Consider the following 12,819-nt stretch of genomic DNA (forward strand, 5'->3'; position numbering starts at 1 on the left):
AATGAGATTTTTTTTGGGGGGGGGGGGGAAGAGGGGAGAAGAGGACTGGGTGCAGTGTATTTTATTGGTAATTTGTGACAAGGCAGGGTTACCAAAGCCCACCCAACTTCTCCGGGGATTCTGAGATGGAACTGTGACAGGTCAGAAGACTCTCAGTGTGAATGAGTGAAGGAAGGACTACCCAGAAACTGAAGGGCTCTTTCTTCCTCTTATGCTCTCACTGGCACTAGTGATCTAGAGGACTCTTACTCCTTGGAGGCCATGTGGACCATTAGGCCCACCACCCTGTTGCTGTAGCCAAATTCATTGTCATAGCAGGAAATGAACTTGACAAAGCAAACATTGAGGGCAACGCCAGGCCCAGCATAGAAGGTGGAGGAGTGGGTGTCACTTAAAACTGCAGGAGACAAACTGGTCCTTAGTGAAACCTAGGATGTCCTCGAGGGGGCCCTGAAACCTACTTCACCACATTCTTGATGCATTGCTTGTCAACTTTCTCCAGGCAACAGATCAGATACACAACCAACATATTGGGCATGGGGACATGGAAGGCCATGCCAGTTGGCTTACCATTCAGCTCAGCTATGACTTTGCACATAGCCTTGCTGGTACCAGTAGAAGCAGGAATAATGTTCTAGGCAGCCCCTTGGCCATCATACCACAGCTTCCCAGAGGGACCATACACATTCTTCTGGGAGGCCATGATGGCATGGACTATAGTCCTGAGTCCCTCCATGATGCCAAAGTTGTCATGAATGGCCTTGGCCAGGGGAGCCAAGCAGTTGGTGCAGGAGTCGTTGCTGACAATCTTGAGGAAGTTGTCATACTTCTCATAGTTCATGCCTATCATAAATATGGGGGCATCAGTAGAAGCAGCAGAAATGATGACCCTTTTGGTCCTATCCTTCAAGTGACCCCAGTCTTCTCTAAGGCAGTGAAGTCACAAGTAGAGTCCATAACATATTCAGCACAAGCACCATTCCATGTGATGTTGGTGGATCTCCCTCTTGGCAGAGGGAAGTGGATTTTCTGTTGATGACAAGTTTCCTATTCTCAGCCTGGCTGTGCCATGAACTGGCCATGGGTGGAATCATACTGGAACATGTAGACCATGTAGTTGAGGTGAATGAAGGATCATTGATGGCAACAATATCTACTTTTCCAGATTTTTAACTGACACCCCTCCCCAAGTGATCAACCTGGCCAAATCTGTTCTGCTGACCTTCACCATTGTGCCTCAAGAAGGCACAGACAATGCAGGAGAAGAGGTGGCTGTCTGTCAAACTGGGAGGAGCAGAGAGCCCAAATGAGACTTTAAAAGAAGTATAGGGCTTCCCTGGTGGTGCAAGGGTTAAGACGCAACCTATGAAGCAATCCGCAGCCATTGCAGCACGAGTTTGAGTTCGATTCCTGGCCAGTCAGGGAGACCGCAGCAGACCTCTCCAGACTCACCCACTGCTCCCCTCAACAGTGTATTTCAGTCAGTCTGCCTGTTCTGTTCCCCACTCTGTCTCTGGTGAATCCTCTCACTGCCCCCCCACCTCTGGCCTGTACCCCAGCAATTTATGCATAAATAAATCTTTTTTAAAAATAATAAAATAAAAGAAGTATATATGGTACATAGTTAAGCTCCTCAGAGGAATAAGAGAGGATAATGGCACCTATAAACTAAAATATTATTACGAGCAAGAGCTAGGGAAGTTGGGAAGGAAGAGTGTGATTGTTGACCAAAAAAGAAAAAAAAAAGTAATTGTGATAACAGAAAAGATATAACTGAAGAATGATTACTTACAAGACACAACTGAGAGATTCTCCCAGAACACAACTCAAAAAGGACAGTGAATATGAAAAAAAATTCAAAAGTTCCAACATCTGCCTAGTAGGAACTCTGAAAAGAGCAAAGAGACAGAATAAATATGCATAGAAATAAGAGGGAAAGACTTTCAGAAAAGATAAAAACCCTTAGAGCAAGTAGCTTCAGCAATGTCCAACAACATGAATAAAAATAAGCAAAAACCTAAATCATCAAGATAAAATTTAGTGGCTAGAGGGTGAATATTACCTACAAAGAATTGAGAATTAGATTGCAATGAGTTTTCTCATAGACAATAATGGATACAAAAACACACTGAAGCAGTATTTTCAGCCTTATGTGGGAAAATAATTATGATTCTGAAATCCTATATCCAACAGTTGCATTAAGAAATAAAGATGGGCCTCCGGGGTGGCGCAGCGGTTGAGCGCTGGGTTGCGAGGCTGCCCGCAGCCTCTGCAGTGCCGTTCGATCGCCGGCTGCTCCTCGGCCACCAGAGGAGGGTCCCGCATGGCGCACAGACCTCTCCTGCCACCCACTGCTCCCCTCAGCAGTGTACCTTGTCAGTCAGTCTGCCTGTTCTGCTTCCTGCTCTGGCTCTGGTGTGTTCTCTCACCCTCCTGCACTTCTGACTGTACCCAGTGCTTGTATAAATAAATAAATCTTTTTTAAAAATAAATAAAGATATTGCAGACATGCAAGGATTTAGTAAGCTTTCCACCAACACTTAACTATTTGAAAACATACAGGAAAATCAGCCCTGACCAAAAACAAACCAACCTAATACAAAAGAAAAAAAATTGTGGTAAACAATTACCAAGTCATAGAACCAACCTAAGTATCCTCCAACAGACGAATGGATAGAGAAATTGTGGCATAGATACTCAATGGATACTACACGTCTGTGAAAAAAAGATGAAAAAGTGGCTTTTGGGACAAAATGGATGTACCTCAAGGTGATTATGTTGAGTGAAATAAGTCAGAACATGAAAGATATTAAATGGGTTCACTTGTCTGTGGAATATAAATAACAAAAAAAAAAAAAATACAGGCAAATGCAGCAGGAATAAATCTTGAACTTAGAGAAAGAATTTAATGGTTATCAGAGGGAACAGCAGGGAGGGAGGCAGATTGGGTATTAACATGGGTGATGTGGTGGAGGCCGAGAGGAACACGTGCACATATGGAGGAGCAAAAATATAACCCCAAAAGTTAAAAAAAAAGTTAAAAATAAAATCCTAGTCCTACCATAAAAGCAAATAAAATGGTGGTAGAGAACTTAAAACTTTTATTGTTATATGAAAATCAAAATGGTCTTGAAAAAAAAGTTTGCAAGGCAGGATAGGGGTAGAACATTCCAGACAGAAGAATTAAAAGTGGGATCTAGCTCCAGCCTGGTTTTGAGAAATGATACAAAAATTTGTCCTAGATTTGATATAAAAATATGCATATATATATATGGTCACTATTTGAATTGCTAAAAAACAGAAAATCATTCACTTCCAAACCAATGGAAATAGGAGACTGGAACCTAGAAAACTCAATCTTCATCCAAAAGTCAGGAATATAGTTTATAGTAGAGTTCAGGGAAGGAGGGCAAATGAAAGAAAAGAGAAATAGAATTAAGAATACAAGAATATAAGTAATCACAATGAATATGAAAGGGTTAAATAGTCCATTAAGAGACAAAGACATTACTTTTCTTTCTAGTCCTGTCAAATGCTGTTTATAATAAAAGGGCCTAAAATAATGTCTTGGGACAGAAAACAAAAGCATAAAACAAAAGCATACCGGCTGATGTTAACAAAAATAAAGCAGGAGTTGTTACCTCAAGCCAAAGAAATTTCAAGAGGGAAAACTCTTTTTAAGAGAAAAGAGACAAGGGAGAATAATTTCATTTTTCATTCGATGATTATCTCTGCACACCAACTATGTGTGGGCACCCTTCTAGCTTTGGGGCATGTAGCAGTGAGCAAAACAGACACGATCCATTTCAGGTGGATCTAGAGGAAGACAGACATTCAGTCCTCCCCCTCACAAGGAGCCTTGAGCACACATGTGTGAGCCCAGATATCATATTAGTTTTACCCACATTTCCTGCAAGCACCTTGTCTGGCCATCCCTTAGGCCCTGGAGTGTACACACAAGGCAGCACATTACATTAAGAAAATGTAAACAAGACTGAGATCTAGGCAGGCCCCCAAAGCCAGCTCAAGGCAATTTGAGCAAGGAATTCTGGGGTATCAGTTACCCGTAGCATGGCCTAGAATTGCAGAGAGGGTGGTGCAGGCTCCACATGGATCCCTGAATGTAAGGGATTGGGCATAACCCTAAAGCAAAGGACCCAAAGGCCAGGGCACTGCTTGTGTGGGGTTAAGACTTCTTTAATAAAATAGTCAAGAAAGGTTTCTCGGAGGAAGGGACATTTTCAAACCAATATCTGAATTTACAAAAAAAAAAAAAAAAAAAAAAACTGGGTATTTATTTTTTTTTTATAAATTTTATTGTTATATTCCCCATACAATTGCAGCCCCCCCATTCAGACCCCAATCCCTCCCCTCCCGCCCCCGCCCCCCTAAAAGTGTCTCTGGTTCATAGTTTTTTGTTGATTTTGATTTTCACTTTCTTATAGTTATTCATTTTCCTGGTCCCTTATTTAAGTTTTCTAGATTCCTGCTATGAGTGAGACCATCCGGTATTTTTCTTTTTCTTTTTGGCTTATTTCGCTGAGCATGATCCCTTCCAGCGCCATCCATGTTGCAGCAAATTGCATGTGTTTATCTTTTTTGAATGCTGAGTAATATTCCATGGTATATATGTACCACATCTTCTTGATCCAGTCATCTATTTTTGGGCATTTGGGTTGTTTCCAAAGCTTAGCTATTGTAAACAGTGCTGCTATAAACATAGGGGTGCAGGTGTTCTTTGGAATTGATGTTTCTGTGTCCTTTGGGTAAATACCTAGGAGTGGAATTGCTGGATCATATGGAAGCTCTATGTTTAGTAGGTCCAGAAATCTCCACACAGCTTTCCACAGTGGTTGGACCAGTTTGCACTCCCACCAACAGTGCAGAAGAGTTCCTTTTTCTCCACACCCTCGCCAACATTTGTTGTTGCTAAAAACTGGGTATTTAAATCAAGGGGAAAACACTCCAAACAGAAGGTTAATAGTTAAGACAAATTCCCTGAGGCAACAATCAACTTAGTGTGTTTTGTGAATTGGAAGAGAGGAGAAGAGGAGGAGGGGAGAGGCAGGTGAGTTCAACAAGGTGGCTAAGAGCCATTTTATACTGAAAGCTGGAGTCTGAATTTTATTTTCAGCGGGAAAGGATGTTATTAGAAGATCTTATGCATAGAACTAATAATTAAATTTGCAGTTTAAAAGTGACACTGGCTGGTAGGTGATATGGAGGAAAGGCAATAATGAGGAGAGACCAGTTAGGAGGCCATTGCCCAGGAGAGAGGTGACGATGGGCTGCACAGGATGGTAGTGGTAAAGGAAGCAAGGAAATGGTCCTATTTGGGAGATGTTTTGGAAGCATCTGACTTGGGAATATAGGGCGGACAGTGAGGGCGGTAAGAGGGAGAAATCAAGGAAACTTGACCATACGGGTTAAGAAACTAGCTAGAATGTGGGGTCTTTTATTGACAAAGAGCAGCCAGGAAGAAGAGTAGCTTTGATGGGACAATTCAAGATTTCTTGATAAAATAAAAAAAATAATTAAATGTCTACCTTGCTTAGGATGCAGTTTCCAAGAACACTCTTACTCTGACAATAAAAGCCAGAAAATCTACAAATCCATAACTTTAAGTTAATCACAAGCTGAGAACACAGGCAAGGACACAGACCAAATGCTAAAGCAAGCAGACCCCTCCAAGGAAAGGCAGTATGCAATCACTCTGTGGATCCCAGCAACGCTTAGGAGAAAGAGGTGGCCATCTTGCAAGTAGAGAAGAAAAAGTCAGCTCAACTTTTAGCAAATTCTTATATCTGGCAGTCTGGAATAGCTGGGACCCCAAACACCAGGGGAATATGCACTCACTGCCAAGCTTCATTCTGATACCGGAATTGTCAGGAACAGATCCCAGGCTGCAGGGGGCAGCGCAGAGCCCCAGCCACTAGACCCCCACGGGTTGGTGTCTCACAAAGCTGCAGCAGGAACTTCGCAGACGCTCAGGCAAGCAAGCGAGAAGAGGCAGGTTTGTTTAGAGAAAGAAAAAGTTTATTGAGGAGAAAAAGAACAGAAATAAAGTGGGACTCCCAGGCCAGGGAACCAGGCCTATGAGGGGCAAGGAAGCCAAAGTGAAGTCGTGTCTCAGGGAATATATATCTTCTTTCCCTAATTATTCTAAAGCCCCTCCAGTCTCTTTGTGATTGGTTAGTTCTTGGCTGTCTCACTTAATTTGCTACCGAGTGGGGGATCTTCACATTCCTTATCTAACAGCTTCCTCTTTCCCCATTTGTGGCATCTTTACCTTTATGGCCCAGTCCTCTGGATGGGCATCCCTGCATTGAAGTTTAACAGCTGCCCTTCTAAGTTGTCCATAAATTAAACCACTCTCCATTTCTCCAATCTCTGCCTCCCTTTACCACCTGAAGGAAACCAGGACCAGCATTAACAATGTTGTCCTTGGTTCTGGGATGTTTGTTTTTCCTAGTGGAATTGGTTACACTCCTCTTGCTGCCCTTATCTCTGAAGCCTTCCTCAATTCTCCGAGGTCCCCTCCTGCAGTGTCCCTAAAACTGCCTAATTCCTAGTTTGCCCTGTGTCTCAATTCCATGAGCCTCTACCAGGGGCTCACAAGCACATTTGATCACTCCCATTTATTACGTCTGTTCAATCACTATCACACTCCATTTAACCTTCAAAGCAGAACTTCTGATTTATGTTCTTAGTGGGGTTTATTTTTGGCTTTTAAAATAACTTCTTGTTTTGAATACAAAAGGCTAGTCAATGCATTGATACTTTCAGAAATACTATCAAAGTTTGGACATCAGTGGGACTGAGAACGTTTGCATTTTAGGGCCTCCCTAGTGCCCTAGGGCTTAAGTCTCAGTGCTATCACTACCAAAGCCTTAAAATTCAATCCCAGCCAGGGAGCTAACCCACATGGCACAGCAGACCTCTCCCGTCTCACCCACCGCTCCCCTCAGCAGTGTGCTTCAGTTGATCTGCCTGTTCTGCTCCCCACTCTGTCTCTGGTCAATTCTCTCATCCCCCACACCTCTGGCCTACACCCTAGTTCTTCTACACAAAAATATAAAAAAAAACTTTAGCATTTTAGAATCACGCCATGTTCTAGAAGATGAAGGTATAAAGTATTCACAGATGATACTACTATGCCCCGAATTTCCAGAGACTCAACTCAAATCTCACAAAATTTACAACCCTGATCAATGTTTGAATATCAACTGCATTTTCTCAGAATGCTCGCTGACGGGGGTTCAAATCCTGTTATGCTGGTCAATATTTCTTTCATGCTTCCTTTGCAAACTTGATCTTTGCCTTCTCTTCTGGTTACGTGGTGTTTTGTGTGTTCCCTAAGGCCAGTTATCACATTCCACAGAGTACAAAACTTATCCAGGCACGAAGTTGCCTTTGAAATCAAAGGCACACCATGCTCAGACCTACTCTAAATGCTGCATAAATTTCCGATCCAAACTTTTGATCTGCCATTTGTTCTCTATTCCCTTTTCTCCTGGGATCCTGGCCCAGATGGCACTTTTCATTGGTAGTATGCCTTGCTCCTGTCATAAAACAACAAAAGTTTTAATTTCTAAATATGGAAGCAATGTTTCAGAACTGATAGTATTCCATGATGTAAGGAGTAATGTATTTCTCAAGCTGTTTCAAAGATTTGGTTATCTGTTACCACAACTTATCATACTTTAAGTTTGTGTATGTTGACTAAATTATAAATGTTTTACCAATTGATTCATTCATGTTTTAATGACACTATATACTTACAAAAAATACAAACACAAGGCTCATTATCCATAGACTTTCATGCAGTTTAGGCAAGATACTTTTACACACAGTAAAGGAATATGTAAAGGTTAACAGATGGTTATATTTGCATTAAGATCTTACTCATAGGTGTGAGGAGGTGAAACCTTTTTCATAGGAAGTTACTTGTCAAAGAATCCAAATAGATTAGAAATTTGAATAATGAGAATTAAATTGTAAAATAGAAGCAATTTTCAATTGTAAAATAGAAGCAATTTGCAATCTTATTTAAATGGAGGGAAGGTGGAGGAAGGGAGAGACCTAAACAAGTCACATGAGAAATTTATTGAAGAGGATGCCTGATAGAAGGAAACATTTTAGTTTGGGGGTAGGAAAAAAGTTACTGTAATAATTGACACAATATGTAACTAACCATGTTTCCTTTAAAATGTAAAACCAAAATTATTTGTATGATCAACTACTCTAAGGGACTTTGCAAAGTAACAAGAGCTACAGAGAATGGTCCATTTCCTTATAGAAACATAACTCCTCTGCTTAATAGATTTGATAATTTTCTCTGCAAGGTTCAAAGGGTCCCTATGACCAGGACCCTGAGCATATCTGCTTGCACTCCATAATCCAAACCATATTAGCATTCTGTTATCTTGTGTTTTCCTGTCTCTGCACATGCTCTTCCATAGCTTGTCCACCTACCCAATAAGCTTTACTCATCATTCAAAACCTGACTCAGTTACCTTCTCTCTCCTATAAGAGAATTTTCAGGTGTTATTTCACAATTAGTGCCGCAAATGAGGTTTCAGCAAGCAATGCCATTTGAAACACATCTTCTGGCTTATTCCCAAACCCTGGTAGTGAATGAATGCCAGACCATGGGACATCAAGTAACATTGCAATTTAAACTGCCCATCATGAACTGGGTGCCCATCTAATTCTCCAAAGCACAAAATTGACTGTGGATAGCTGAATCCTATTACACGTTTGAAACAATACAATACAGAACAATCTCAGCATGCTTGGAAGGCACAAGTTAGAAAGCTAAAGTTTCCATAGTACCTACTCCAATGTATTGCAGTCTCTTCTTCAGTCCACATATGGTGTCATTGGGAGTTCTGTGATCACTTAAGAGGAAAATGTTTGGGCCGGGTAACATATCTGCGCTGCATGTTTTTCAGGCAATCCCCAAAAGATAGTGATTGATATAAATCCACCCGTAAGAACTTTGGAAAGTGCCTCTGGTTGTCTGCTTCATAAGAACTGAGGAATAATTGATGTCTAGATCTACACTGATTCAGGGACAGGGGTTAAGAGTACTAGCTGACTGATCAGATACTTGAGAAGAACAAAACTGATGACAAGGGTATGTGGCAGGGAAATACATGAATGAATTTTTGGGATGAAAAGGAAGTATGAGATATTCACCAGAGGGTTCACTTTGGAGGACTACTTTCAATAATTACATGATGAAATGCTCTATTCAGTTGCTATCAGGCAGCCTCTTTCCTTTGTCACCTCAGTGGTTGCTCAATTGGACCATGTAAAAAGTGGTCATGGTGGCATGGGCCAAGGCTATGTAATGGCTGGCTAGAGATTATCTAGCTACACACCTGCAGGTTGCCCAACCTGCCAACAGTAGAGGCCAACACAGAATTCCTGATATCACATGATTTCCCAGGGGCCCAGTCAGTCACCTGGAGATAAACTATACCAAACTTCTTCCATGATGAAAGGGGTGAAAATTTGTACTCACATGTTAGCTTCATAATCTGAGTACAAATATGTCTTCCCTGCTGGAAATGCTTTATGCAACACCTCCATACATAAACTTACAGAATACTTTAATCATCACTATTGGTGTCCCATGCAAGTCCACCATCCAGAAGAAATATTTTAGGGCAAAAGGAGAAAAGCAATGAACTCACACACATGTTATTCATTGGTCTTCATGTAATATTTCAACCCCAGGCAGGGACCCTGTCTCTCTCTCTAGGTTCTAGTAACTGTTTCCATCCATCAACACTTCTGAAGCCCTGCATAATTAACGCCCAGCTCCTGTACTGTCCCTTGGGAGTTTCCTACACTCTATCCTGTGAATAGCCTTTATTGGACTCTGATCAATTTCTCTTCTGCTTGTCCTATTTGTTTGTTGAAGTGACCTAAGCATGGGTCTGCTACTCCTAGGCAGCCTATTCGGCCACCATTTTGTCACCCAAACAAGGTCAAAGTGGTCTGGCCAGTTAGGAATAGGAGCCCAACACTTAAGCCCTTCAAATCAAACAAGAGCGCAAAGCTGGATCACACTGGGACGGTTATGCATCACAAGGTATGTCCAGAATGCCCGGGGGGCTGAGGACCAATGCATAACATGTGCATCAGGAGGTATGTCCGGAACGCCCAGGGGGCTGAGGGACGATGCATATGCATAACACATACTCCCGACTTATACATCACGAGGTATGACGGGGAATGCCCAGGGGGCCGAGGACCGATGTATGACAAGGGACCCCAGAAGCTGATCAGTGGAGTGCCTTGTTGATTAGAACCATGGCTGGGGATTAGGGTGTATCATCAAGTAGCTTAGAAGTGCCTGGAGGGCAGACTCACAATCCCTAATCTTCTACACCCTTCCCCTTTCTTTAATCTCCTTAATCTCCTTACAACCAATTATGTGTGTCAGTAAAAGGGGCAGGATCTTGCTCTTCAGCAGCATCCGGCAGTATGTAGCCTGCTCTATGACTCCCATTTGTCAGGGTGGTGTTGTCCAACGCAACACCTAAATAACACAAGCATCTTTCACATCCACTAAAATAGAAGTTCCTTGAGACTAGAGGCTATGCCTTACTGATTACTGTCTTTTCCAAAGCTTAACCAGCGCATTAAACTCTTGTTTATTGAATGAATGATAAAACACAAATATCTGAAATACAGGACTATACGTAGCATAAGAACAAGCCACCACACGAAACAGGGAAAAGTAAGTGGGGCTAACGTCTAGTTACACAGAGCCTTAGCCCTCTCCAGAGGAAAGGATACCATTTTGTAATTGGTCCAGTCAATGGAGTACCTTTTGGTAATATGCATAAAGAAATGATATGTCTTGGCATGGGGTCTTGCAAGAGAAAAAGACCTGAGATCAAAGTGTTTTGGACAAACAAATGACTCATATCAGGTTTGGGACAGTAAAGAAAGACCTTAGCAAGGAGAGGTCTCACGATTATATTTAAAGTGAGATAAATGCAACTTGTTTGTTTGTCACAATTTCTTAGCATACTAGGATGATGCAGTATTTTTAATTAAGTCTATATAGCCTTAGACAATTCATAATGGGATTTTTTCAACTCTGATCCAATTAGTTAAGGGCTAAGTTGGTAGTGGGATGTGCTTCCAGATAGTTAATACGTGACTCAGCTATATAAATAAGTGGTGGCAAATGAAGCTGATCAAATTTTTCATGTTCTGATTTGGCCATAAAAATACAGGCAAGAATTTACACAAATCTTGAGTACTCTCTATAAAGAAAAAAAAGAAAGAAAATCCAAGACCAGTATTTTTTTTTTAGTTTGCTAAATCAGTATCTAAATGCTATGAGATAATTTATTAAATGCATTGACAACAGTGCAGTGCTTCAATTCTACCTGATAGCTTTAAGAAATAGTGCAGATACTGTTGGTGGGAGTGCAAACTGGTCCAACCACTGTGGAAAGCTGTGTGGAGATTTCTGGACCTACTAAACATAGAGCTTCCATATGACCCAGCAATTCCACTCCTAGGTATTTACCCAAAGGACACAGAAACATCAATTCCAAAGAACACCTGCACCCCTATGTTTATAGCAGCACTGTTTACAATAGCTAAGCTTTGGAAACAACCCAAATGCCCAAAAATAGATGACTGGATCAAGAAGATGTGGTACATATATACCATGGAATATTACTCAGCATTCAAAAAAGATAAACACATGCAATTTGCTGCAACATGGATGGCGCTGGAAGGGATCATGCTCAGCGAAATAAGCCAAAAAGAAAAAGAAAAATACCGGATGGTCTCACTCATAGCAGGAATCTAGAAAACTTAAATAAGGGACCAGGAAAATGAATAACTATAAGAAAGTGAAAATCAAAATCAACAAAAAACTATGAACCAGAGACACTTTTAGGGGGGCGGGGGCGGGAGGGGAGGGATTGGGGTCAGAATGGGGGGCTGCAATTGTATGGGGAATATAACAATAAAATTTATAAAAAAAAAAAAAAAAAAAAAAAGAAAACTTAAAAAAAAAAAAAAAAAAAAAAGAAATAGTGCAGATAAAGAAATGCCAAAGACTCAACTAAAAATTGCTGTCAATAAGATAGCACAAGGAATAAATCCACAAAAATAAAATCCACTAAAATAAATTTCTTTATTTGGTAAATCTAGATTTATTTCAATTACTTGTAGAAAATACTAAATCTGATTTTGCAATGAGATAATTTAAAGAGAAATTTTTGTGATAAACTAAAATGCTCTGGTATTAGCATTTGTGAGACTCTCAGGTACTTAGTAAAAATTATAGGGTTTGGGATTTAGTGAAAGAAATAGTAAGTCTTCACATTCATGAAGAAGAGTTTATTTTAAGATTTCCACGGCAAAAGTAGATTACTCCATAGAGAACTCACACAATTTAATGGTTATATCTGACCAATCCTTTTGGCAAACAAATGAGGCAGCTTTTGTTACTCTGCTACACTGGGTTCATTTAAACCACACTTGTTCAGAAGGGTGCCTAGAGAATTTCTGCAAGTTTTAAACTGCATCTTATTAGAATTTTGTAACAAAAGTATGTTTCTGTACCATATTTACATTTTAGGTGTCAGAACCCCAGGAAGGGAAATAGAGCAATCTTGACATTTTACGGGCCGCCTGCTGTAGACAATGCCTCCTCTTACCATCCCTTTGACCTTTTCCCCTTTTATTTAATGAAAAGAACATTGTTTTAAGTCAGATTGACTGCTTCAAGTTCCAACTGTGTGGACTCAAAAGATGCTCAGTTCCCCATTTATAAAA

General features: G+C 40.8%; 1 pseudogene across 1 annotated transcript; it reads right to left on the reverse strand.

Annotated features, from left to right (window-relative positions):
• Positions 1–245: 245 nt before the first annotated feature.
• Positions 246–1,169, reverse strand: LOC311168822 (glyceraldehyde-3-phosphate dehydrogenase-like; annotated as a pseudogene). The gene has a single exon. The product of its transcript is annotated as a glyceraldehyde-3-phosphate dehydrogenase-like (transcript).
• Positions 1,170–12,819: the final 11,650 nt, after the last annotated feature.

Source organism: Talpa europaea, assembly GCF_964194135.1.
Source record: "Talpa europaea genome assembly, chromosome: 3".
Classification (NCBI taxonomy): Eukaryota; Metazoa; Chordata; class Mammalia; order Eulipotyphla; family Talpidae; genus Talpa; species Talpa europaea.